This window comes from Macaca thibetana, chromosome 4 (genome assembly GCF_024542745.1).
Source record: "Macaca thibetana thibetana isolate TM-01 chromosome 4, ASM2454274v1, whole genome shotgun sequence".
NCBI classification, from domain to species: domain Eukaryota; kingdom Metazoa; phylum Chordata; class Mammalia; order Primates; family Cercopithecidae; genus Macaca; species Macaca thibetana.
In genome coordinates, this window is record NC_065581.1 from 8692691 (window position 1) to 8715929 (window position 23239).

Below are 23239 nucleotides of genomic sequence, written 5' to 3' on the forward strand. Positions count from 1 at the left end.
GGGGGGGAGGAAAAAGGCAGCCCTGAATGACCTAGAAGAAAAGGTGTGGGGCAGGAGCTGATGGGAGGCTCTAGGATTCTTACTGTAGCAGGCTCCCTCAGGCACCCTTCGCTGCCACCACCTCCTTTTTCCCTATCCCTGCTCCTCTCCGGCCTCGTATGTTCAAACCACCCATGTAGCTACTGCAGCTCCTCCCTGGGGCAACTCCCCTGCAAATACTCCTCCAACCCCCATGACTTCTCCCATCCACACAGCCTGAACTTAGCTTCATGCCCCAATGGTTACTTTTCAGACAAATAGAGTCATGCGTCACCTGACAGCAGGGATACGTTCTGAGGGACATGTCAGGCGATTCCATCATTGTGTGAACATGAACACCATAGAGTGTACTCACACAGACCTGGATTATGTAGCCTACTGCACACCCAGGCTATGTGGTAGAGCTACAAACTGTAGCTCTCCTAGGCTACAAACCTGTACAGCATGTGGCTGTTCTGAATATTGCAAGAAATTGTAACACAATGGCAAGGATTTATGTATCTAACATAGAAAATCTACAGTAAAAACACAGCATATAATTTTATGGGACCACACTATCTTGTTTGTGGTTAGTCATTGACCGAAATGTTATGTTATGAATGTATATGGATACTTAAGTGCGCCTTTTCTAATTTCTTAGGAAGGCAAGAATTAAATTTAATTCAGTGAATATAAAAGAACAATTCTATGGCAGTTAGATTCATAAATAATAACAAAACAGCAATGTCATTTACATTATCGTTCTTATTGTTATTAATAGATAACTTCACTAATACTTGCTAAAAAGAGTCAGACACGTCACAGTTAATTTTTACAATAACCCTGGGTAATAGGCACACTTCCTATATTTAAATGAGGACACTAAAACTTAAGGAGTTTAAATAATTTGCCAAGGGTGGTAAGTAGGCGAGCTGAATTTGAACTCAGACTTATCATTACAAAGCCTTTGGTCTCAACCCCTAGGTTATATCAGTTCAGATATAAATTTAAACTGGGACTCACAAGGGTACATATATGCAGGAGATATATGTAGTTAGGTGAAATTGTTAATTATTTCTACTTATATGAACCTAGTTTTTACCATTGATAAAACGGAGATGAGAATTACCTAGCTCATCGGGTTTAAGCTAAACACTGTTAATGAAAATGCCTTATAAACTATTAAGTGTAAATAATTACAAAATGCTCCTCCAATGGATTGATAATGGCTGTGGGAGGCAGACATGCACATACGTATCCTTACACATACATGAGGTTACAGTTTGCTTGAGTGACTGGGCAAGCCATATGTAACCAGTCAGTGAGTACACTGAAAATCCATGTGCCATTCATATATCATAGGGACTATCGTAGAGACAGCAAACAACAGAAAAAATTGTCCATGAAGTGTCAGATTAAGAATGAACAGCTAATGAACTGGAGGAAAAGTCAAGAGGGAACAAACTTACAGAAAGTTTCCTAACCATCTAGTTTAATGAACTCACCAAAACGTTGAAAAGAAAGTGGCAACTGAATTAACTATTTCATAAGAAAACATTTGAGACATATTTTGAATTCTTATCAGATTTAATGAATGTGAAACCCTGGGATCTCATAGTTTTCTTGCTAGCAGTTGACATTAACGAACTTTGGACAACTCAAGGCATCACTAAATAATTTGCCTTTTCCTCCAATGTAGAAAACTTTTAGATGAGTCCATTTTAATTCAAACTTTGTGTATCCAGTGCTTTTTGTTTATTTATTTAGATTTCCAGGGTCAAACTTCTACCACTGAAAGTAAAAACATGTAACATCCAATAAGACCTTTAATAAAGATAATTCCTATTTATACCTTTAGTGTTTTGGAGCAGAATTTGAAGTTTCTAGTCAGCATATTTCAGAGACCTCTCACTAAAGATGGTTTACCTGTGTCCAGCTCAACACCTCTGCAAGTAAATCACTCACCAATAAACTTGACTTCCCGGACTGAAGGCTGTAGGGAATGGGTTACAGGCGATGTGAGGCCACAACAGCAAATGTCGTGGATGTTTGCTTGTTGCAGCTTGCCAAGCTGACCCAAATCCAGTGGAGCCTTTGCTGTCCTGCTAACCATTTTTCCTTGCCACTTTCCTCTCCTCTCCCCTTTTTTTGGATAGTGTACAATGTCTCTCAAAGCAAAAGTTAGTACTCAAATTGTTTTCTGCCAAATCCAGTAAATCTAACAAATTTTGACTGATGCCTGCTAAGTACAAATGGTAAGAGCAGCATGTGAATCTGAAGATTTTCAAAAAGGGATTCTGCAATTAGCATGTGGTCCTGTATTCTTCCAGCAGGTAGTAAAAAAGAGAAACATCTAACAGTAGGGTTTACATCTCAACAAATATCAAGCAGACCTAAACTATGCATTAGGATCTTGGCTTCCGTTTATGTCTGGGGGTGATCTTGTAAGTTTCCTTCCTGGGCATGGAAGAGAAAAATGCTTCTCTTCCCAGGGAGACATGAAGGCCCCAGTGACGGCGGCATTGCCAGGGGCTGGCTGTGAGGCAGGCAGGAGCCAGCCCTCATTTGGTGCACACTGTCTATGTGCACAATGCTGCAGGAACATGCAGTGAATAGACAGGGAAGGACAGATTTGCAAGCTGCATGTGGAACTTTATGCCTTGTAATTCTGAACTGTGCCTCTTTGATTCTTAAAATCCCCTTCTGAAAATATGGTGAGTCACTGCCTCTGACCGTGGCCTGTCTGCTGCTACACTGTGAAACTGTTTGAATATTGGAGGAGCAGAGGAATACGTGCCATGTTGGTTTTAATTAAATTTTGAAAAAGGCTCAACCATATCCTGCTTTTTCCTTCCATCAGGGATTCTACAATTATTAAATTAGGCTGGTGGTGTCTACTTTCAGAATCATGAATTTTTACCAGCAGATAATTTCTCTTTTTATTGTTGGATATTTTCTTGGTGCATTTTACGGCTCTCATCTTTGGCAGAGCTAATCTGGTTTTCGTCAGCCACAGTTCTGCTTGTTAATCCATTTATGGATTTTTACATAGTTTCTCCTTGGATGGTAAGTGTATTACCTCCAAGGATTCCTTTCAAGGCACTTAGTAGAACTTGCTCCTCTTTTCCTCTGTCCATAGTGTGTGTTCATATCATCCCTGCCATGCTAGCCGTTTGAACATTTTATTTCAGGGCCTGGCTGGAATGCTGTTAGAGGAACGTATTCATAAAGCGGGCGTATTTCTAAAAAGCTTTGTATAAGTTGATTTACCTATATTTTTTAAATGAATGTTTTTATTTGTCTAGAAATTTACCCAAGCATTTATAGATCTTTTTTTCTATGTCTGGTACACTGCTAAGCACAGTGAGGGATACAAACAAATACACACACTCACCTCCCCCCTCACACACACATACCCTCAAACTGAAAAATATAATACCATTTTTGAATTCTACTGAATGTTGAAAAGAGAATTCACCTCAATCCTTTTCAAATCCCTCCAAGAAACGGAAGCAGAGGAAATATTCCTAACTCTTCGTATTAGGCCACTACCCTGATACCAAAGCCAGACAAACATCACAAGAAAAGAAACTACTGCCTATATCCCTTATGAATAGAGATGCAAAAAAGTTCAACAATAGTGAGCAAACTGATTTTAACAGCATATTAAAAGGATTACACAACGTGTGCAAGTAGGATTTCTCCTAGGAATGTGTGGGTGGTTCCACACACAAACATCCACCAAGGTAACATACCACAGTAATAGAATGGAGGGAAAGAAATGTGTGATCATCTTAATTGATGCAGGAAAAGCATCTGATAAAATATAACACTGTTTCATGATTAAAAAAACCTAAACATGGTAAAGGGCATTAATAAAAAACCCACAGCCAACTTCCTACTTACTGATGAAAGATGGAAAGCGGTGCCCCCATGATCAGGAATGAAACAAAGATGTCTGCTGTCACCACTTCTATTCAATGTTGTACTAGAAGTTCTAACCAGAGAAATTAGGAAAGAAAAAAATAGAGGCCATTCATTCGAAAGGAAGAAGTAAAACTATCCCTATCCACAGATGATATGATCTTACAGAAAATTCGAATGAATTCACCAATAAAACTATTTAGATAATAAATAAAATCAAAAAAGTCTCAGGATACAAGACTAATGTATAAAAAATCAGTTGTGTTTCTTTACACTAGCAATGACCCATCAAAAATAAACTTCAGCACATTCCGTTTACAATATCTTCAAAAGAGTAAAGTGTTCAGAAACAAATTTAACCAAATAAGTACAAAATTTGCCCACTGAAAACTCTAAAATATTATTGAAAGAAATTAAGGGAGACAAAAATAACTATAAATAGATCCTGTGTTAATGGAATAAAAGACTTCATATCATTAAGGTGGCAGTACTTCCCAAATTGATCTATAGAGTCAGTGTAATCCCAGTCAAAATGACAACATTGCAAGGAACCCCAAATATCCAAAACAATCTTGAAAAAGAACAAAGTTGGCTCACAGTTCTTAATTTCAAAACTCAATACAAAGCTATAGTAATAAAAACAGCATTGTATAGGGATAAGGATAGAAATGCAGATAAATGGAAGAGACTTGTGAGTCCATAAGTAAACCATACATTTAAGGCCACTTAAGTTTTTTACATGGAAGCCAAGATTATTCAATGGGAAATAATAGTCTCTTCAACAAATGGTGCTGGGACAACTGGACATCCACATGCCGAAGAATGAATTTAGATTCTTACCTTATAGCACATACAAAAATTAACTCAAAATAGATCAATGGCTTAAATATAAGAGCTAAAATTATAAAAGCCTTAGAAGAAAGCATAAGGGTACATCTTTATTACCTTGGATTTGGCGATGGTCCTTAGATATAACACTAAAAGTACAAACAATAACAAAAATATATAAACTGGACTTCATCAAAATTAAAATATTTTGTGCATCAAGTGACATTTTCAATCAAGTGGAAAGATAGCCAACGGGATGACCAAAAACATTTGCAAATTATATATCTGATAAGGACCTATCATCCAGAATATATAAATAGCTTTTAGAATTCAATAACAAAAAGGCAAATGATCCAGTTAAAAATGGGCAAAGGGCTTGAAAAGATATTTCTTCAAAGAAGATAAGAATATCCAAAAAGCACAGGAAAAATGCTCAACATCGTTAGTCATTAGAGAAATGCAAATCAATACCATCATCAGATACCACATCACACCCACTAGGATGACTAGGGTGAAAACACTTCAAAAGTGTTGTCAATGATGTGGAGAAATTTGGACCCTCATATGTTGTTGGTGGGAAGGTAAAATGATGCAGCTGCAGTAGAAAAGGTTTTGGTGAGTCCTCGAAAAGTTAGACACAGTATTACTGTACGACACAAAAATTCCATTCCCAGGTATATACCTAAGAAGGTTGAAAACATATATTCAACCAAAAATATGTGTACATACATTGATAGCAGCACTATTTACAAGACCCCAAAGGTGGGAATGATATCCAGGATCTAATTAATGGATAAACAAAAAAATGATAGATTCATACAAGAAAATATTATTCAACCATAAAAATGAATGTGCCGCAACATGGATGACTCTTCAACACATGTTAAGCGAGAGAAGCCAGACAGAAACAACACATGTTGCATAATTCCATTTAGCTGAAACTTCTAGAAAGTAAATCCATATATACATAAAGTAGATTAGTGGTTGGCAGCGGCAAAGAGGAGGGGAAAAGGTGGAGTGACTGGTTAATGGTTATGGGATTTTCTTTAGGGAAGATGAAAATGTTACAGAACTCGATAGTGGTAGTGGTTACACAACATTATGACTGTATTAACAGCCATAAATTGTACTCTTTAGAATGGTGAAGTTGTATTATGTGAATTTTACCTTAATAAAAAGATTATAAAAAGTATACCATTTCCAAGTAGTTCTAAACCTAGCTGAGATGGAACTAACATTCATGAAAAATCAAGTAGAGGCAGTTCTCAGCACAGCAGTGTGAAACCATAAAATTGTTATGCAAGCTGAAATCATGCAAAGAGAGCTAACAATCAGTAGAAAAAGTTAATGGTGCTCTTGCTTAAAAATTTGTTAAAACATTAAGAAATTTTATAGTGCAATCAGAAATGACAATAATGACATTACAACTGATCATGTAGAAATACAAAAGAGACTACGTTGAACAATGCTGGGAACAAAAGTTGGAAAATTTAGAGGAGATATGTATAAATTCCTGGAAACACACAACCTTCCAAGATTGAATCAGGAAGAGGTTGAAACCCTGAATAAACCAGTATTGAGTTCTGAAATCGAATCAGTAATAAAAACCTACCAATCAAAAAAGCCCTGGACCAGATGAATTCACAGCCAAATTCTACCAGATATACAAAGAGGAACCCATACCAATCCTACTGAAACTCTTCCAAAAAATCGAGGGATGAGGGAGCTGGCTCCTTCCTAACTCATTCCATGAAGCCTGATACCAAAATCTGGCAGACACGCAATGAAAAAAGAAAACTTCAGGCCAACATCCCTGATGAACGCTGATGCAAAAAAACTTCCACAAAATACTAGCAAACCATATTCAGCAGCATATCAAAAAGTTAATTCACTGCAATCAAGTAGGCTTTATTCCTTGGATGCAAGGTTGGGATTGATTCAGCATATACAAATCAATAAATGTGATTCACTACATAAGCAGAATTAAAAACAAAAAACATATGATCATCTCAATACATGCAGAAAAAAGCTTTTGAAAAAATACAACACTCCTTCATGATAAAAATCCTTAACAGACAAAGAGTCATCTACGACATAAGTGCCATCTGTGACAAACCCACAGCAAACATCATACTGAATGGACAAAAGCTGAAACCATTCCCCTTGAGAACTGGAACAAGACAAAAATGTCCACACTATCCACTCATATTCAACATAATACTGGAAGTCCTAGCCAGAGCAATTGGGAAAGAGAAATAAATAAAAGGCAGCTAAATAGGAAAAGAAGAAGTCAAACTATCTCTCTTCACTGATGATATGATTCCACACCTAGAAAACCCTAAAGACTCCACTAAAAGGCTCCTAGAACTGATAAATGTCTTTAATAAAGTTTGAGGATGAAAATCAATGCACAAAAATTAGTAGCATTTGTATACAGCAGTAACGTCCAGGCTGAGAGTCAAATTAAGAACACAATTCCATTTACAATAGACACAAAGAAAATGAAATGCCTAGGTATACAGCTAACCAAGGAGGTGAAAGATCTCTACAAGGAAAACTAGATAACATCACTTGAGGGAATCGGAGATGACACAAATAAATAAATAAATAAATTCCATGATCACGAGTTGGAAGACTCAATATCATTAAAATGGCCATATTTCCCAAAGCAGTTTACAGATTCAACATTAGTTCTATCAAACTACCAACATTATTTTTCACAGACCTAGAAAAAATTAGTCTAAAATTCATACAGAACCACAAAAGAGCCCAAATAGCCAAAGCAGTTTTAAGCAAAAAGAAAGAAGCTAGAACATCATACTACCTGACTTCAAACTATACTGTAAGCCTACAGTAATCAAAACAGCATGTTACTGGTACAAAACAGACACATGGATCCAATGGAATGGAATACAAAACTCAGAAATAAAGCTGCACATCTACAACCATCTGATCTTCAATAAGGCTGACAAAAACAAGCAATGGGGAAAGGACTCTCTACTCAATAAATCATACTGGAATAACTAGCTAGCCATATGCAAAATGAAACTGGACCTTGCCTCTCACCATATACAAAAATATACTCAAGATGGGTTAAAGATTTAAATGTAAGACCCAAAACTATAAAAATCCTAGAAAACACCCTAGGAAATACCGTTCTCAATTTTGGCCTTGGTAAAGAATTTTTGGCTAAGTCTCCAAAAGCAATTGGAACAAAAACAAAAATTGACAAGTGGGAGCTAATTAAACTAGAGAACTTCTGCACAGCAAAAGAAATGATCAACAGAGTAAACAGAGAATCTACAGAATGGGAGAAAATATTTACAAACTATTCATCCAACAAAGGTCTAATATCCAGGATCTAAAAGCAGCTTAAGAATTCAACAAGCAAAAACTAAATAACCTCATTAAAAAATGGACAAAGGACATGAACAGAAACTTCTCAAAAGAAGACATTTGAATGGCCAACAGACATATGAAAAAATGCTCATCATTACTAATCATCAGAGAAATGCAAATCAAAACCACATTGAGATACCATCTTACGCCAGTCAAAATGGCTATTACTAAAAAGTTAAAAAAAAAAGGGTGCTGATAAGGCTGTGGAGAAAAGGGGATGCTTATATACTGTTGATGGGAATGTAAATTAGTTCAACCACTGTGGAAAGCAATTTGGAGACTTCTCAAAGAGCTTGAAACAGAGCTACCATTCAACCCAGCAATCCCATTGGAAAAGAAATTATCCTGCCAAAAAGGCAAATGTATTCACATGTATTTTGCTGTGCAATTCACAAAAGCAAAGACATGGAATCAACCTAGGCATCCATCAATGGTGGATTAAAAAAAGAAAATGTGGTATGTATGCACCATGGAATACTATGCAGCCATAAAGAAGAATAAAGTCATGTCCTTTGAAGTAACATGGATGGAGCTGGAAGTCATAATCCTAAAATTAATACAGGAACAGAAAACCAAATATTGCACATTCACACATATGAGTGGAAGTTAAATATTGAGCACATGTGGAAACAAATATGGAAACAATAGACACTGTGGACTAATAGAGAGGGGAGGGAGTGAGTAGACGTGGGTTGGAAAACTGCCTATTGGGTACCATGTTTGCTACCTGGGTGACAGGATCCATACCCCAAACCCTAGTGTCACACAATATACCATGTAACTAACCTGTATATGTACACCCTGAATCTAAAATAAAAGTTGAAATTAAAAAAAAAATCATTGTGTTGTTGATTATCAGTGTAAAAGCATTTGCAAATGAAATAAAAATAGTAAAACTAATATTTATTTACTTACTGTGGTGTAATTTAAATATTAAAACCACTAAGAATTAAAGATTTTTAATCAAAAATGTATCTACAGTTGCTTGAACAGTGTTTGCCTTTGTTCTTTTTGTATAGCTTCTGCTATGGAGAACTTATGTTCTCTACGCCTTTGCAAATTTTCATGCTCTTTTCTCAGTTTGGATCAGCTTCTGACGTTTTATCCTTTGCATTTTCAATGCCATGAATTATCTGTGAAGTTGTTTTCTTTTGTTTTGTTTTGTCAGCATGTTCATCCTTTTCATAACAACCACATTCGTCTTTGGTCAGTAAATTTGCCTTCACTAAGTTCCTCTGGCTGCACATCTAGAATCTCAAGAAGAGTGGCAGCATCAACATTCCATGGTCAGCTATTTCTTCTAGGACTCTGTTACATCTGATCCTACTTTCATTTTCAGTATTACCACTTTTCATTTTTTGTTACATTGTCACCAAGGTTGACTAATTTTCTCTTTGGATAATCCGCATTTGTAAAATGTTACTTGGGTTGATTGGTGAGAGATTAAGAGTCAACACAGCTACCCACCTTGCTGTCTCTGTGTGAACTGGTAACAGAGGCACAGTGACCAATTACCAACAGAATCTGGAGGAAGTGACATGGTTGCTCACTGATCGTTATGTAGATCTTTGACTGTAAACTTGAACTAGAGTTAGCAGCGTGGTTTTTCTTTGTGCAATTACTCACAGTTAATATGCCATGGTAGCTAAAATTTGAACCGTGTTGTTGGGGAAATTGATGTTATTTAACTAAATCAAGATAATTGTAATTTCTGCAAATTGAAGCTATGCAAAATTATGCAGTATGGAGTAACACTGAAACAGAATTTTAGAGATTGTATTAACTAACTTATAAATGATGAGTTGGATTTATTTAGGATTAAAGCATTTCTCATAGAACAACTGAATTAACAAAGGCATTGAGGAAGGAAGAAACATGAGGTGAGTGGGTTGGTGAGCAGATTTACCTGAATATGAAAGAGAAAGTGCACTCTTACCAGTCGATGAACAAGAAAAGGTGGATTGTGGCAAGACTTAAAATGTAAAATTGGCAAACATTCTACTAAATTATTTTGAGAACTTTGAACAGGAAAAGCATCCTACTAAAATGAAAATCCATGCATAAATGCTTAATGGAAGCAGAAAACTTGAGTTTTTACCTACCTTGAATGTGTTCCCTACGAAGCAAGTATTGGAAACTTAAGCCCTAACGCAACAGTGTTGGGAGGAGTTTAGGTGAAGTGGAACTCTCGTGAGTAGATTAATGTCATTATAAAAGGGCTTGAGGCTACAATTTAGATCTCTTTCTCTTATCTTCTCTTTGTCCTTCTTTCATGGGATGACATAGAAGGAACTTGTGAGATGCTGGCCCCTTGATCTTGGACTTCTCAGCCTCTTGAACTGTGAGGCAGTAAATACCTGTTCAGTGTAAATTATTCAGTCTCAGGCATTCTGCTATAGCATCGCAGAATGGTTGAAGACAACTTTATTGCTCATCTCCATTTCTAATCTTTGGATTTTTGGCAAGTCATAGCCATGAGTTTCCTCATGCAAAATGAAGGTACTCTTATTTAGTCCAAATGGCTGTGTGTGAAGGTTCTTGAAAGCTGAGAAAAACCTTCTGACAGTGTCTATTCTTCAACCAATATTTACTATGTGCCTGCTTTGAGATAGGAACGGGGCTAGTCATTTATGTCACAGAGATGATAGGGAATCATCTCACACGCTGTGAGGGCTGGAGAATGGGAGGAGTGAATCAACATCGAAACACAAAAATTACCAAACAATCTGGCAGGTGCTATTAAAGGGGTCATTGTAAATAGTTGAAGAGAAAGTAATTATGATAAAATATCACAGCATTTACAAAGAATTCTTTGGTAGCTCTTTACAGAATAAGTTAAAGAGGGAGGGATGTCTAGTGTTAGGAAAGAGTTTGTAGCTCTATGTGCTGATCTCAGGTCTGGAGTCAAACCCTTGAAATGAGGCACGGAAGTGGGCTGAAAGAAAATTTGTAACTGAAAAGGTCAAGATACCGGAAGTCCAGAGAGTTCCATGGATCATTACATACACAGTAAAATTCCCAAGAACAATGGCAAGACCAATCCTCATTTTAAAAGATATATCACATGTAGAAATTAGTTCTTGCTAATTAAGAGGACTGCCTTCAATCCTTGAGTAGTGATCCTAGCCTGAAAGATAGATTTCACTAGGCAGCAGGTGTGTTCATCACCTGCAGTGTGCTGTGTCAGTGCTTCTCAAACTCTAACACGCAGAGACCACCTGGAGTCTTGTTAACATGCAGATGATGATTAAGTCATTCTGGAGTGGGTCTTGGGGTTCTACATAGCTAAAAATCTCACAGGCAATGGCCATGTTGCTAGTCCAACAGCTTGGCTGCACGGTTGCAAGGTGCTTTGTTTCTCAGTGGTACTTGCAAGTTTAATAACTTCTCGAAGTCCAGTAAAGTGCCGAAAACAATGTTTTACAATCTTTGTAGTAATTATAATGGAAATAAAATAAACTAAAATACTTTTCATTTATTATTTTCTAATAATAAACCAGATATAAGAATCTTAGTTTCTTAAAATGTTTAAAATTATTCTGTTCCTCTGTTATTTTATTTTTTTATTTTTAAGACAGAGTCTTGTTCTGTCTCCCAGACTGAAGTGCAGTGTTGCAATCTTGGCTTACTGTAACCTCTGCTTCCAGGGTTCAAGTGATTTTCCCACCTCAGCCTCCCGAGTAGCTGGGATTACAGGCATGAGCCACCATGCTCAGCTAATTTTTGTATTTTTAGTAGAGACAGGGTTTCCCCATGTTGGCCAGGCTGGTCTCAAACTTCTGACCTCAAGTGATCCACCCACCTCAACCTCCCGAAGTGCTGCGATTACAGGCTCGAGCCACAATGCCGGCCTATTTTTTTTTTTTTCATTACAAATATGGAGATAGTGGTTTCTTATACTCAGTTCGCTAACAATCTTTATTGAATATCAATAAAAGGGACAGTTGCAGTGTAACAGGCTACTAATACATGATTTCCCTTTTCTTGTAATAACTTAATTTGCCAGAGCATTTGAAGTAACAGACAAAAAAAGTTATAGGTAGTAAATTGAGTAAATTTAACTTTAAAATGATGAAAATAAACAAAAAGAGAATACTTAAAATTTTTAGTCTTGTAAGAAATTGGTTCTTACTAGAACTGTTGGGGTGGAATAATGAGCCACCTAGCATTCAAAAAACACTTCCATGCATCTTAAATGCAATCTTGACCCTGAAAGTGATTTTATGAATCACCTGATTTTCATATTATTAGATGCATGTAGACTAATATAAATAGAATATCAGTAGTAAGAGTGAAATGCTATAAAAATTCAAAAGACGGAGCTGATCAATTCATTTGAAGAAATCAAAAAGCAATATGTGAGCAAGGTTACTTTAGAAATAGACCTCAAACGATGGGAACAATTTTCTTACGATATTTCAAAAGGTCTTTATAAACTCATGACTTTTTAATAAATTCAGTGTGTTGCAACACTTTTTAGATATTACCCTTTTTGGCAAGCAGAGCCCAATCTTTGGCAAGTGGGAATTTTTCCAGTTGCTTCCATTCCCTGCTAATGGGACCCTAGTAATCTCTCACAGCTTTGTTGCTCTCTGATCAAGATGTCTGGTCTGTGTTCATCTCAAATATTTCTTGTCCTAGACTTGGAATCATCATGGCAACATGCCCAAAAATTTTTTTTTTCAAATTTAGATAGTCAAGGAAAGCTTTGAAAGGCAGAGGAAAGAACATAAGTAAATAGTGAAGATGTTTATAAATATGATTGGTTGAGGTAGGGAAATGCTTCTGTGAGTCTGGTTGTAATTGGAGTAAGGAGGTGGAGAGTAGGCGATTGAAGGCAGAGTATAAGGATGGGAAATTGGTTCTAAACATTGTTGGCAATAATGAATTATCTTATAATTGTTGTCTAACTTTTTTAAACACATGGAAGACTTGATTGCAATTAAGTTTTAGCAAGGAAGATTTAAAGATAGTGTGTTTGATGAGAAGATGTTGCAAATAAATCAATTACAGATTATTGCAACAAATTTGAAAGTTACCAAAAATTGCAGGAGAACTGGGCAAGATTGGTTAGATGCATGAGATTTTTTAGAGGTAAAAGACACAATATTTGGCTACTTGGTAAAAATTAGTAGTCAAAAATACTAATGAAACTTTGGAGTCTGAGAAAATAGTTTTCAATGGACTTTTGAAAGACCAGGAAGAATAACTGGACTTGTGGGGACACTTTCATTTGGAAGATATTAAGGTAGGTAGGCATCCAAATGTTAATGGCCAAAGGCCAATGGGAAACTTAAGTCTGAAGCTGAAGAGGGAAAAGAGAGGGAGGTTTGGTAGTTTTTGATATTGAGACTGCAACAAATCCATAGAACAGCATATTAATTTGAGAGATTATACACAAAGAGACAAAGATGGCTTATTAGATAATCTTGCATAATCCTTATCATTTAAGGGGAAGAAAGACTATGAGGTATTGCTGAACAGGACTAAATGAGAGATTTCATAGAGTTAGAAACAATCAAAATGGTTTGGTAACATGCAAACTAAGAAGAGAGGTTCTCGAGGATGAACCAGTACTCAATTGAAAGGTTGAATAAAAGAGGAAATTGGGAAACAATAAATCTTATGTTGCAATTATGCACTTATTAACTCAATAAAGGATGTGATATGGATAGAATACCTTAATCATGGGACTGACCACTGACCAGAAACTCTGTACCTGAGTTAACAGAGTTAAGATGTTGAAGCTGGAAATACTTGTAGCCAAACAGGACCTGAGAGATGATGCATCTGGAATGGTTTATCATAGGGGAGCCGTTAACTAGGATGAGAAGCGCCCAAAGGCCAGATTCAGGATGCTAACAGGTGGCCAAGAGCTATAGACAAGGCAGACACAAGCAGATTCCCAGGACATGGAATGAATAAGCTAAACCATGTCCAGAGTGGAGAGAGATCATGACACGGCTGGATATTCTTTAGTCATCCTTGGGTGCCACTTTTCAATAGGAGCTTGAGGTTCTTAAGCACAGTTTGGAAGTGATGGAGAGGTAGTCAGCTGAGCAGATGAGAAACTAGAATTAGAAGAACAGGTAGTTTTGCAAGATTTTTTTTTTTTCAGTGAAGGAAAGGAAGAAATATAGACCTTAGGATGAAGTAGTTTCAAGGAAAGACTTTTACATTTGGTTACAGGAGAATTGAGCATATTTGTAGGCAGAGGAAAAGGATTCTGGAAAGCAGAGGGGATATGAGGATGGAAGTAGGAGGAAGTAAGTATCAAAAGAGACAGAAGAAAAAACAGACAACAGAAAAATATAGGCCAAACCAATTAAATTTTCCAAATATTTGGCCCATTTTCTCATATGGTTTTCAAGATGCTCTTGTGTTCGTTATCACATAGGACCTGATTAATGAGTAGTCTCAAGTTTATTTAAGTCTATTGGATTGGCAGCTGGCTTGGATTCTAGGTAACATACAGGAAGATTTTTATTTACAAAGCTGGCACCACTTCTTCTTTATTCTGAGGGAAGGCATGTGGGCTGGTTGTACCACAGTGATGCTGGATTTGCAATGAGGCAACAGTAATTTCTCAACTCAATTTTCCTTTAGACCATGGCCATGCATTTGTCATATAGTTGCCAGAAAATGTTGGTACACTCCATAGCTATGGAAGAGAGAAAGGGGAACTGTCCTTGTGAGAGGCTGAGTATGAACACCGATCTTAGGAGCAAGATGTCTTAACCACCAGGCCGTTTCTCATTGGGAAATGGGAAGGTATATTTTCAGGATCACACTCTAATGACTCTTGAATATGTCAGGTAGAATGATTATTTAGCTAGTACATAATTTCCAGTTAAACTAATTAATTAAATGTCATACTCATTTCTATGAATCATATATCCTGCAGGCAACTGTTCAGATCATTCCTCTTGACATTGGATTTTAACTTAACCCCTCGAGAAATGGCCGTCTCCAATCAGGTTGCAATATTTACCTATCCAGTTAGAATGGATAGTTTATCTGGCGAGAATAAACATACTATTGAAAAACAATTTCACAAACAACAGTTATCTCTTTCCCCTAAATTTGACTTTCTATATACAAGATGTTTCCATTCTGAATTTGTGAGAGAGGAAAACTCTTTTTATTTTATTTGTTTTTCCACCAGCTTGATGAGATGTATTTCATGTGCATCCTGGTGTCAGAAATTACTCATTCGAAAAATAGCAGTTGTATATGTTCAGTCTAGCAAGTGTATAAAATCCATTGAGGAAGGCGGAGACCTCAGACACCTTTTAAACTATCTGGTGATCTATAGGAACTCACTAAGGATACAAAAATAAAAGATTGAATAGGGTAGTCTTCTTCTTTCACTCACTTTGCTCATTTCTCTTCAGTCAGTTGGAGCTGAAGCTGCTAGTGGGGTTAATTCCCTGACTGTTCTGTCAAATGTTAGGCTCCAGTACACATACTTGTGTATATATGAACAACTGTTTTTTAATAACCTGCCAAGAAGCTATAATCTTCCATTGCGGTCCCCTGGGATTTAATTAGAATGGTTTTCCACAGCCTGACATGTTTATGGGGCATAGGTAAAGAGACAGTTCATAAAACTGTCAATTTCCTGAGAAATTAAAGAAAAATTGGGCTGCTTAGTGCTTTGGCAATTCTGTGCTGCTGATACCAGCATTGCAAGCAATGAAATCAAGGGAAACATAACAAGATACTGATGCATTAGATATGGGCGGGTTAAAAATAATGTACAAGGGCATTTGTCAATTTGAATGCATAAAGAAGAAAGTGGAGAAAGTAAACCATAAACTGGAGTAGCTTGACTTTGGGGTGTTTGAGAACAAAGTGAACATTGAACAATAGTTCATTTGCATCTGGAAGATTTATAATTTTTCTTCTTAATAGACAAGATCAAGAAATGAATTCTAAGGAGGATGTAGTCTCCCTAGGGGAATGATAATGTGATGAGCAGTGCCTTCATTTGGGAGTTCTTCATTTAAACTGTTTTTGCCTCCTTTAGGTAAGTAAAAGTTATTAATCTTACATAGACTCTGTCTAAAGAGAACCAAGTCTGTCGAAACAAACGAGCCCAATGTAAACTGGTCAGGCCTCTCTTTGCATTCTACCTTTAATAAATGTGTCTACTCTCTTTCACTCGTCCTTCTCTGTGGCAGCTACTCATGATCATGGCACTGAATTTGCTTAGGTACTGCACCCAGCCTGCCGTAGGAAACAGAGCGATGTGACATCAAGCATGATCTTGAGTATTAGGCACAGCCGAGGAGTGTTCTTAGGGTTACTGGGGCAAGACTAATATTCAAGGAAGGACTGCTTTATCTCAGGGACTGTACTGGGCAATCTTTTTGTGCAATAGAATTCTCTCAACGACCTTCTGAAGTAAGTATGATTTATCTCATTTTACATATGAGTGAAAGGACATATAGAAATGTTAAGCAATCTATCCAAGATCATTCAACCAGTAAAAGGGAAGCAGAGCTAGGATCAAAGAATCATTATCTATGCTTTCTTTTCATAATATTAGATTGTCTTTTAAAAAGATAGTCATAAAATGATGGAATATGTACAAAATATGTAAATTTGGAGAAGAGGAAGTCCAAAACATTGAATGTTGCCAAAATAGCAGTGATGTGAGAAGCAATGACCATCCTGTATGTTCTAAAAGTGCCCAGGATGGCAGATGGCTGGAGCGGGTCTCCTGGAGATGAGTGACAACGTTATGCTATCATTCAGGACAGGGCTAGAGCTGGTAAATAGCAGGGATTACGTGCTGGAGGGTAGGGTTCTCATCTTGTTCATAAGGCCTTTCATCCCTACCACTTAAGTAGTCCAATTCATGTCCTGTGAGTTTTAGTCATCTATACCTCTATTCATTTACTAATTTAATGTCGTTTTCCAGGCATGGTGCAAGGAACTTGGGCTCAGAATGAACTAAGACACAGTGGAAGGTAATAGACTTTAGAGTTGGATGAACTTGGGGTCAACATTCTGACTCTGCCACTTAATAGCCATATGACCTTGGCTATTACTTGACCTTGATGTTACCCAGTTTTATCACAGGAAAAATGGGGAGAAAAATACTTATTTCAAAGTTGGATTGATATAAAAAGTATTCATTTTATCTTTTTTCTTTTTATTCAAGATCTCATAAATTAATGGTACATGTAGACATAGTAGAAATCAAAAATGAGATTTTATTATCAATCAATATGAGAAGAATTAATGGATTATTTTTGGGATGTTGAGGAAGTCTTTGCAAAAGTCAACTATTTGAACAGCATAAAAAGATATTTGAACAGCATAAAAGGAATATTTTCAGATGGATACAAAAGAGGAAGGCAGTTTTTAGGTATTCAAGGGAATGTGGGCCATCCATGTTCTTGAAACACCGTGTGTGTGTGTGTGTGTGTGTGTGTGTGTGTGCGCAGATGTGGACCTGTGTGAGTTAAACAGAAGTGGTAAAATCGAAAAGCATCAGAAGTTGAAGATAGGTTGACTCTCAAGAATAAAAGTTGTTATTACACCAACATTTTTTTTCTACTGGAATGGGAAGCCACGAAAAGAATTTTGATCAATAAAGTTAGAAGAAAAGATTTGTATAACTTAAACAAGTATTTCTTTCTTTCTTTCTTTTTTTTTTTTTTTTTTTTTTTTTTTTTTTGTCAAAGTCTCTTCTGCCCAGGCTGGAGTGCAGTGGCACCATCTTGGCTCATTGCAACTTCCACCTCCCAGCTTCAAGTGATTCTCCTGCTTCAGCCTCCCAAGTAGCTGGGATTATAGGCATGTTCCACCACACCTGGCTGATTTTTGTATTTTTAGTAGAGATGGGCTTTCACATGTTGGCCAGGCTGGACTTGAGCTCTTGACCTCAAGTGATCTGCCCACCTCAGCCTCCCAAAGTATTGGGATTTCAGGCATGAGCCACCGCTCCTCCTCAACAATATTTCTAATTGATGATAATAGTTTAGTTCTAAGCCACTTAACTTACATGTTGATGTCATTGACTCTGTAGGTAAAGAAAGCTATTAATTTCAAATATGAGAAACATGTAAACAGTGCTAGCAAAAGATATAAAACTGATAGGGTAATTTAATTAATCTCTGAGTTACTTCCAATGACAGAGTCCCATTGAATTTTATAAAGAATAAATTTGGGTGAAAATGATTTGTCGAATAATATACCCTATAGCAGAAAGTAGCCTTGGTTTAAAAAAATTAGAGGTTTATACCAAACAGGGACAGCATAAATTGACAAAATCCATAGTATAGCAACCATGGTCTAGCAACACAATTTTGCATGACTTCCTAGAAGACTGTCAACATTGGAAATTATCTCCAGAGTTAAATGCCTCAAAGTTATAGTCTATGTAAAGTCATAATTAATGCAATGTTATACTCACAATTTTGCAATGATACAAACACTTTATCATCCTATAGCTTGTTTCCTCTAAGGATCTAAAGTGATTCATAATCATTAACTAGTTAAAATTCTTACATCATCCCAAGATAAACTAAATGGTTTATTCAAAACTCAATACTGTCCATAAAGTAAGTTTAATCTGCATTTTAAACTATTGGATAATAAGTAAGTGGTGGTGAGAGGGAAAATAAAATGCATTTATTTGGGATTGATCTAAAGTATTATATTAACTTATTTTTTCAATATGTACTAAGAATATATGTGATTGTTTATATGTGCCATTTCCAGCAAGTATGACAGAGCATTTCAGAGTTGTACGGACTGAAGGACAGGTGATTCCATGGAATAGTAACTCTGTATATTAGGTGCTGTTAGGAGGTCACCTATCTACATTTAACAAAGAATCAAATTCTTTAAGAAATGTTTTGGTTTCGATAGGTGATATGAAGATAGAGACAAAAACAGTCCTTGTAACGGTCCCCCTGAAAAGAAGAATTTGATTCTGGATGTACGAGTGTATTATATTTACTATTCTACAAGTGACTCATTAGCAGATCTATGTTCTAGTGTATTTTATTATTATATTGTAATACATGGCCAAAAGTGAATTAGTCTTTATAACTTACTTTGGCACATAAATAATGTAAAAGCATGTGTTCAAAGAATGTTACTATTGAGTTCATGTCAAACAGAAATTTATTCTCCCCTGCAGAAAAGTTGTCTAGCTTGTTAGAATTATTTAAGAAAAAAGGCAAACCTTGGGAAAATTTTAAACTGCTTATACTGCTTATATCTTTTTTGTTTGTTTGTTTGTTTTGAGATGGAGTCTCTCTCTGTCGCCCAAGCTGGAGTGCAGTGGTGAGATCTCAGTTCACTTACTGCAACCTCTGCCTCAGGGGTTCAAATGATCCTCCTGCCTCAGCCTCCCAAGTAGCTGGGGTTACAGGCATGCACCACCACGCCCAGCTAATTTTTACATTTTTAGTAGAGACAGGTTTTCGTCATGTTAGTCTTGAACTCCTGATTGCAAGAGATCCACCCACCTTGGCCTCCCAAAAGTGCTGAGATTACAGGCATGAACCACTACGCCCAGCCTAAACTGCTTATATCTTTTAATTTATTTTGAAATGACAAATTTCAAAGCACACAGTTTTTGCTTATTCTAATCTGTAGTTTTTAAGTTATCTATGCACTATAACTGGTAAAGCATGGAACTTAGTATGTACACAATAAGTAATACTGTTCTTATTATTCTGTAGCCATTGATTTATTATGATAAATTTATACAAAATAAACCTATAATATGATAAATATACTTCTGCTTTGCCCTATTAATGTTTTGTTGGTTTGCTTTATATTCTGTCTTAAAGATGAAATAATGGAACCCACTTTGCCTGTGGAATTTCAGTTGTATCCCTTTTCTTACTCCTCCATTTATAACCTTTCAAATTCTTTTTTCCCAAAGAACGTAGCATTTATTTTCATTATGTACTCTTTTGTCTCCCTCAACATTTTGTTGATTCTTTTTCTCCCAAAGTTTTAAAAATCATTATCATTACTCCGAGGAAAAACATAAAATGTCATTAGATACAGAATTTGTGTGATTTGTCTTTTTTATGCCTTAAATCATCAGAGGGAGAATACTCCAGCAGCCTAGGGCATTATGGTTTTGTTTCTTGCTAGATTATTTAACTTCTTGTGTCTTTATCATTTTTTAAGTTACTGCAACACTTACTGGTTTTTTATACATTCAAAAAATAAAAGTAACTAAACATCCGATCTCTCTCTCTCTCTTTCTATACATATATATACACACACAGTTATATGATATATAAGTTTATATATGGTACATAGTGAAAGTGAAGAATGAACATTTATAGGCAGAAATAGAATAAAAGAGGAAAGAATGGAAGTCAAAAAGAGATGTGCTAAAGGTCACCAAAGTAATATAGAGAATTCATTCAGATCAAAGAAAGTTGGGAGTTATTTGACAGTGTTTAATATGAAGCAGCTGCACGGGAGAGTCTTCTGTAATAATTTATTCTTCTTTTGACTTGCAGAGTACTGAGCTGTCTCCGAAGAATTCAGATTATTGAATGTAGCCACCCTTTTCTGATTTCCTTCGTCAATTTGATTCAGGAGATGTGATGCAATGTGATGTGTCAATGTTTGTATGATCGAAGTGTCAGTCTCTATAAGTACTCCGCTCCATGATCCTGGGGTGAAGTGCTACAAAACACATTTTTGGCTGAGCAGAAATGGTGTTGCCTTTCCTGTGCTTCCCACAGCTGTTGTAGATGGAAAGCAATGAATTCAGAATTCTCAAGTCGGCCAGGCCATCTTCTCAGTGAGCTTTGCCTCAGGCACCCTAGATATTACCACATGAGAGCTATATTTCATCTGTTCTTAAATTTTTACAGTTAAAGGACCACATTTGAGGGTTGAAATCCCTGCCACACAACCAACCTTACCACCTTCTACTACTCATAAGAAAAATCCATCAGAATTTACTAGAATTTATTGCAAGAATGACCTTCTGTTTCATGAGTTGACAATGATATGAAGCCTGGTTTTATCAACTATCCAAGTAAAGTAGTGACTTCAAGTCTTTAATAGCACACAAGAATCATTAACAAGTCAACTATGGAACCTCTAATTGTGAAAAACTGATTCTCAGACTATATTTTACCACATATTGTGAGAAATAGAGAAAAAAAGTTAACAATGAAAGTAATTACTGGCCTTCAAATTCATTATTAACAGCAAGTCTGAAATTGAAAACGTACTGGTTCTGTTCTCTGTCATTGACATGAGAGAATATGGTAGAAGTAAGTGGAGGAAGAGACTTGGAGGCCATCTGCTCAGGCCCTCTAATTTTTTTTCAGAAGCAAAGTTGTTAAGTTAATTGCTCAAGGCCTTCAAGATCCCCACATTCCGTCCTTTCTGTAGAACATACATGTGTCGATATCTTCAGATATCTTCACATATTTTTCTTTCCACGTCTCCCATTTCAAAGAAGTGTTCCTTCTCAGGTGTAAAGAGTGAGACTAATTGCCCTGTCTTTTCCCGCTAACTCAGCTCTTCCTGAAACAAGTACTTTTACTCCTTTTTGTAACTTTTCTTCTGCTTGCCATAAAAGGAAATCAAGTTGCATACCATTCAAATCTCCCAATCAGCTCAGTGATCTTTGGAAATATTTTTTTCACATTTTCTTATAGAAAATTTCATATATAGTATGTACGAAATAGAGGCTGTGAAATGATAAGGTCCCATTTATACAACACTCAACTTCAACAGTTTCTAACTCATAGTCAATCTTGTTTCATCAATACTTCCACTTACTGCCATTCTGTCAGATAATTTTGAAACAAATATCAGATATTATATCATTCTCTAGTATTTATCACTAAAATATAAGAGCTATTTTATTAAACATAAGAGTAATGTCGGGGCCTGGTGTGTTGGCCCACGCCTGTAATCCCAGCATTTTGAGAATTTGTGGCAGGGAGATCACTTGAGGTCAGGAGTTCGAGATGAGCCTGGCTAATATGGTGAAACTCTGTCTCTACTAAAAATCCAAAAATTAGCTAGGCATGGTGGTGTGCGCCTGTGGTCCCAGCTACTTGGAGGCTGAGGTGGGAGGATGGTTTGAGCCCAGGAGATGGAGGTTGCAGTGAGCTGAAATCGTACCACTGCACTCCAGCCTGAGCGACAGAACTAGACTCTGTCTAAAATTTAAAAAAAAGTAACATCATTATCACATGTAAAAATTAACAATGATACTTTAATACCATCAAATATCTAGTCAGTGTTTATATCTTCTCAATTGTCTCAGATAATTTGTTAAGAGTGTTGAATCAAGATTCAAATAAGACCATCCTTTGCCATCAGTTGATGTATCTCTTAAGTCTCCTCTCTCCTTCTGCAATTTATTTGTCAAAAATCTGTGTCATTTATTGTGTGGGTTCCCTACAGTCTGGATTTTGCTCGTTGTATTCTGTGAACTCTGTACTTCCTGTGCTTTTATAGCTGAATCTAGAGGCTGGATTATATTTGCTGTTTTTAGCAAGAACTATTTTTAGAGAGGGTCTCATATTTCAGTTAGTAGGTGAATAATGTCTGGTTATTTCTCTTGTGATATTGGAGTGAGTTGCCCAGATCCAGTGGCAACAACTGTGGGTAGAGCCAGTGAGAGTGGCCTGTTCTGGGTGCAGGCAATAAGGGTGCTTTGCCTAATCTGAATCCTAAAGAGAATTTTAAAACAATATTGAAACTAACTGAAAGTTGGTATACTTTTTATTATTACTAAGGTTGCCAACTCTAAATGATGTCTCTGAAAAAAAAATCTTCTATTGGACTAAGTTCTAAATAATTGCTTGGTTACTGCTGAGTTTTAATAATATGTATCTTGGCTTCAATTTCACACATTTTTATTACTTATTCTTTAATAAACATGCTATTCTACATAGAAGTAAATTCAGAGAAGTTCAGTTATACAGTTGGCCTCACACACGAGAATTGGGCTAAATGTTTTAATTTTGAGAATAAGTTCGCAAAACTTTGGATTCATTAGAGCTTGTGCTGGATATAGTCTGTGTCTCCAACCTGTCTGGTGCTACATCGT

At 36.4% G+C, this 23239-nt stretch overlaps 1 protein-coding gene and 1 long non-coding RNA gene across 2 annotated transcripts in view; one reads left to right on the top strand and one right to left on the bottom strand.

Moving 5' to 3' along the window:
- BLOC1S5 (biogenesis of lysosomal organelles complex 1 subunit 5) overlaps window positions 1-23239 on the bottom strand; it is a 995078-nt gene that overhangs the window by 737675 nt on the left and 234164 nt on the right. The gene's annotated exons all lie outside the window — the stretch shown is intronic.
- LOC126952670 (uncharacterized) overlaps window positions 1-23239 on the top strand; it is a 334793-nt gene that overhangs the window by 304941 nt on the left and 6613 nt on the right. The gene's annotated exons all lie outside the window — the stretch shown is intronic.